Here is a 6,045-nt window from a genome sequence, read left to right on the forward strand (position 1 = left end):
ACCTTCGAAAGACTGAGCCGGCATATCATCTTGAGATTTACAAAGTCACCGTAGGCGCCTCGTCGTCGACGGGAACGTCTCCTCCCACTAAAAGCGCATTGCCGGAAATCCTAAAATAAATCCAGGAATAATGCGAGCACCAGGATTTAAACCCTGGTGGGTTGGGGATAACACTGTCCACCTAACCATCTCAACCACAGGTTGGTTCGCAATCACTATTAGATTTCGCTACAATGTGTTTGTGTCATAATTGATTCACTATTTGTTCTAACTTTGATGTTGCATGTATGTGGGTTTGTCCGAAGGGCTTTCACGGAGGTGTATGCTTCGATGCTGCTTGATGTGCATGAGAAATTAGAAGGTGGTATTTGTTCATAAGATTGTTGTTTATCATTAAAATATTTATGCCCCGTTGCAACGCACGGGCAATGTCCTAGTATACATAGAACCAGCAGCCTAGCCTTCTCCCCATTCTCCCAAAGCTAATTGTATCTCTAGTGATGGATCCAATTACCATTGCTGCCGTAGGATGGAGCGTAACCATGGTTGGTTGGGTCGCCTCCACTACCATCTCTAAGCTCCTCGCCAAAGGCTTCGATTACCTCGAATATGACACAGCAAAGAAGCTAGCACAACTTGAGCCAAAACTCTTGGTGCTGGAACGGGTCATGGAAGTTGTCGAGACGAGCCCATACAAGCCTCGTCTAGAGCAGCTGTTCAAGGAGCTTAAATCTTCTTACTATGAAGCCGAAGAAATCTTGGATGCTGTCGAGTATCACTGTCTTGAGAGACAGATCAAAGCTGACAAACTACAGATTGGCGGTGTAGCACGTCCACCTAATAGGGATCCTAAGAAGAAGCTCTGGTATGCCATGGCCAAGTTCTCCCCCTTGAAAAATAAGGTAATTTCCTTGCTTCCATGTTTTTTCATTTATCTCAGTCCCTTCAATTTTGTTGTCCCATGTACACATAAGTTTGATGGAAACTGTTGTTGTAGTATGCATGTTATATGCCCGTACCACAGCTCTTGCCTTAGGGCATATTATTCTGTTATTAGTTTAATGATTAATGAATCTCTAGCTCCTCAAGTTGAAAAACCACTCCTCGTCCGAGCAGGGCCTTAAGATTTTCCTCAAAAAGGGAGATGGTATTGACTCTTACATCGCTTCGACGCGATACAAACATTAATAGTTCACACTTGGCCTCTGCATAACAAGATGCACACAACCCATAGAGCGGGGTGAGTTGTTACCAATCAATAAACCACACCACATGGTCAAATCATAGAAGAAGTATCATCTAGTATTGTCTTAGTTATCTGAGATCGGGCAATGGCACGTAGAGGAGGTCCAAAACAAGTTCCCATCCATGATAAAGATTTTTTTCTGAGAAAGGTTGGATTTTATTGGCTCAGAATGGAGCATTAAGAGGATACAAACACAATGAGCACACACGTAGCCTCTGCATAGTAAGGATGCACATAGATAACACCAACGCACGAGAAAACAATCGCCAGCAAATAGCAAAATCAAATAAGACCAAAGCTATGCATAGACGATAAAAAACGCAAATCAATCAGATCTGCAATCAGCAAGCTATAACAAAGACCATATCCGCACCAACCATTTAATAACACCACACAGACGACGAAGTTCTTCAATAGCAACGCCTTCAGGAAGTGAGCAATGCTTATGTGTCACCTTCACCGGATCCAACCACCAAAGGCAAGAATCTAGGTTTTCACCCTGAAGAACCAGTCCTAGCAATGCCTTCAACAAGGTAATGACTTAATATTGACATTGCCAGGTATAACCAACTCGGGTCGAACCTAGGCTTTCACCTCGGATCTCGAGACCAGCAGCTCGAGTAGCACGACCGTCGATGTCAAACATGTGGTGTGACCACCACTTTTCCACGATCCCAGCAACAAAATGCGATATGTACCAACGCCACTACACCATCATCCCTGTGCGTCAAGCCGTCTTTTATAGTTTGCATCTCACCATCGAAGTAAACCATCGGATCTGAAAGAAGGAACCCTTACAAAGACCTTTCGATGGCCACCGCAATCTGCAGCGAGGCGGCTGCTGTAGGCCGGAGTGGTCACCAAAGGACCAACCAACGGCAAAGCACACAACTGCCGATTACCACCTCGTCAGTGAGAGCCATGCACAGGCTGTCAGCCTAGGGGCCAACATGGCCAGAACCGGGAAGCGAAAAGCAAATCACCATCACCGAAGCTGGCTGGCCAGACAGACTAGCCGTATGGCGTCGACCATATGAAGGACGCCACAGCAGGATGGATCGAGGCATCAGCTAACCACCACCACAATGAGGATCGCCATCAGGAATCTGCACCGCCATCAAGAAACCGCACTGCAGCAGACCTGTTCGGATCCGTCATGATCGATCCCGAGGTCCGTCCATGGCGCTATCCACGCAGCCACACTCATGTCCGCCGTCGCTGCAAAAGAGACCCCGGGCCGCAGCCCGCACTTTGCTATGCAAGCCCCACGGCCAGAGCCCCATCGAGCCGCAGCCCGCACATGCCTAGATCGCGCTTTGGAAGCCGTGGAACACAGCCGCCATTGCTATCACCCGCGGCACCTCGCCTCGCGCTGAGCGCAGCAGCACCGGCAAGGACGAGAAGTTCCACGAGTAGCTGTCGATGCTACTGCCATGGATGCCACGCACCCGTCAACAGGGCCGCACCGGGGGAAGATGCCGCGCGCAGGCCGCCGGCAGGCCTTGCCTAGCGGCAGAAGCCAGTGGCGGCCGGCAAGGGGGAGATGCAGAAAAGGAAGTTCCGGCGGCGAAGGTCAGGTTCCGCCAGTGCCACCCGTGCGGGCGACGCGGGCGTCAGTTACGCGGTCTACCGGCCCGGTCAAGTTTCCATGATAAAGATGTTGTGTTGATCCAACATAACTGGAGATAATTAAGTGACTAGAAAGTAGAAACAAATCCATAACAAGTCAAATCCAAACCTTCACCGAAATGTTTGCAAGCCAAACTTTAAATTTTCTTGGCAGATACTGTTAGAATAAAGACAAGACGCACAGTCGATCTACAGAGGACCAAGCAATCACACGAGCACGACACCGAGATTTGTTAATGAGGTTCACCATCATGGCTACATCCCGGGGCTGACTACGGGCGCTCCTCCCCATGACACCGCTATAATATCGCACGCTGGCCGCTCGGGCGCCGGCACAAGCCGCCGGTTCCCCCTGCGTGCATGTGTTATTATGTTGGCATAGGTTACATCGTGTATTTACCCCCTCATCATTATATAACAGGCCTAAGATACAAGTGTCCTACTTGAACACGACTCCATATCTAGTCTACACATTATACGACTCCAAGTCCAGCTATAACCTACCTTGTATAATAATATTCGACACAACTCTAACAGATGCAAAGTAAGCATTTCCTCATTTGCCACAACGCACGTCAGGCGATGTGTAGTGGTAGAGATGGCTCCCGTCTCTTGCATTTTCCCACTTCATCAGGAGATAGCACAAAAAGGTAACAACACAGTAGTAGAGAATGTTTATTTCTCTTGTATCTAATGATGCTCTCTCTTGTATACCTCGATTCTCGGCCCATGAGCATTTCCTTTGATTTTTCATTGCAAAACAAACTACTCTCTTCCAAATCAGCAAACTTGCTCATGAGTACGTTCAAATAATGCGCAGATGGCGTGAACACGTGTACGTTTGATATGTTTGTGTACTAGTATGTGTGTGGCTGCCCTGTGTTCTATGAAGGACTAGATTGATGGCAAGTCAGAATAGATGCGACGATGGATTTTTAAAAAACTTGTCAATTATTATTTTTCCTTATATTACATTAGTCTTCTTTCATCTTTTAGTGTGTGGATAGTTCTTGTAAAAAATTCTCTCATCTATATGGTCACCTATAATTTGATTTTGAAAGATTTCTCAAGTGCTATTTGGTGTCGCAGGAGACTGGTATGTCAAATAATATGTTGATAAAGAGCCTAAAGAAGATAGAAGAAGTTATAAACGAAGCACACCAAATTCTGGATAAGCTTAATTTGTCCAGCATAAGTAATGACAACAGAAGACAGAAAATGGTTGCCAATGCTCCTACTACAGCAGTAATGACCGCGACAAGATCATAGCAGTGCTTCATGAAAGGAAGGTGATCATCCAAGCATCAGCAATGATCTGTGCTTTTCTGTAATTGGCATACATGGAATCAGCGGATCTGGGAAATCTACCCTTGCACAATTTGTTTGTGACAACGAGAAGAACAAGAAAGGCCATTTCGATCTTGTTATGTGGGTTCATCTTTCTCAGAATTTTAGCGTGAGCGACATTTTCAAGGAGTTTTATGAGGCAGCATCACAACCCAAGGATGCTTCAGAGCCTAAGGTTGCATGCCCTCAATTGCATAACCTGAATACCCTAGAAAAAGAATTGGAGAGGAAACTAGATGGAAAAAGATTCCTTCTGGTGCTAGATGATGTCTGGTGCAATAAGGATGTCGGTGATCAGAATCTACCACAGCTACTTTCTCCATTTAAGGTTGGTAAGAGAGGAAGCAGGATCCTTGTGACAACTCGAAGTAGATATGCATTATCGGATCTATGTGTTGGTTTGAGATACACTGCCATGCCGATAACTGCGGTTGATGAAACTGCCTTCTTTGAGCTATTCATGCATTATGCACTCGGATGTGGCCAAGACCAGAGCCTGTTCAAGACCATCGGCGAGGATATTGCAAAAAAATTGAAGGGGTCACCTCTAGCAGCTAGAACAGTGGGAGGAAACTTACGTCGACAACAAGAGGTTAACTATTGGAAAAGAGTCAGCGATCAGGACCTTTTCAATAAATGAACAGGACCTCTGTGGTGGAGCTACTATCATCTTGATGAGCAGGCTAGGCGTTGCTTTGCTTACTGCAGTATTTTCCCTAGTGGGCATCGATTGCATCGTGATGACTTAATTAGACTATGGGTGGCAGAAGGATTCATAAGAAACACAGATGAAGGGAGGGATATTGAAGAGGTTGGTCTGGGGATCTTTAATGACCTATTGTCGATCTCATTTCTTCAACTAGGAAGCTGGGACTGGAACTACCATCATGGAAAGGAATATTATTTAGTTCATGATCTGCTGCATGATTTAGCAAGGGCGGTAGCTGGAAGTGAGTGCTTCAGAATTGACAATAACACGAGCCAGAAAGCAAAAGGCTGGACAAAAGATGTTCCTAGAGATGTTCGCCAACTTTTTATTCAGAGTTATGATGCAACATTGATTACTAGTAGGATTATTGAATTGGGAAATTTACACACTCTCATCATTTATACCGTTGAAAGGGATACACCAGTTGAGGAAATAGTCATCGAGAGCATACTCAAAGGTTTGCAAAAACTGCGAGTACTAGTAATAGCAATGGCTTTATTTAATCCAGAACATGTTACATTTATTCAGGAACCAAATATATTCTCTGTCGCAGAATCTATTGGTCAATTAAAGCATCTACGGTATCTTGCTTTTCGGACTGGTGCTGGATGCAGGGTAGTTTTACCAAGCACACTAAACCAGCTTTGCCAGATGCAGGTGCTAGATTTTGGTTATTGCAGTGATTTGGTATTTTCCTGTGGTGATCTGATCAACTTGCGGCATGTATGCAGTGGTTCAAAGTTATTCAATAGTTCAAAATCAACAGTTTACAATTCAAAGAAAGAATCAAGTTTTTTGAACATCAGCAGGCTGGTCTCACTCGAGACATTCCCATATTTCAGGGTAGAGAATGAACAAGGGCATGAGGCAAGGCAGTTGAGGTACCTAAACAGGCTCAGCGGCCAACTGATTATCTCTGGTCTTGAAAATGTTAAAAGCAGAAAGGAAGCTCTTGAAGTCAATCTAGGTGACAAGAAATGTCTGACAGATTTGTCACTGTTGTGGGATGGTGGTGATACAAGGTGCAGTCCAAAAGTTGAAGCAGTGGTACTTGAAGGCCTTTGCCCTCCCGTGGGTCTTGAAAAACTAGACATCTCATACTACGAAGGTTCGA

At 45.3% G+C, this 6,045-nt stretch overlaps 1 pseudogene; it reads left to right on the top strand.

Annotated features, from left to right (window-relative positions):
* The first annotated feature begins 2,331 nt into the window (after positions 1-2,331).
* On the top strand, positions 2,332-6,039 carry LOC119344973 (annotated as a pseudogene).
* The last annotated feature ends 6 nt before the right edge of the window (positions 6,040-6,045 follow it).

The sequence above is a fragment of the Triticum dicoccoides genome, unplaced genomic scaffold (genome assembly GCF_002162155.2).
Source record: "Triticum dicoccoides isolate Atlit2015 ecotype Zavitan unplaced genomic scaffold, WEW_v2.0 scaffold196055, whole genome shotgun sequence".
In the NCBI taxonomy this organism is placed as follows: domain Eukaryota; kingdom Viridiplantae; phylum Streptophyta; class Magnoliopsida; order Poales; family Poaceae; genus Triticum; species Triticum dicoccoides.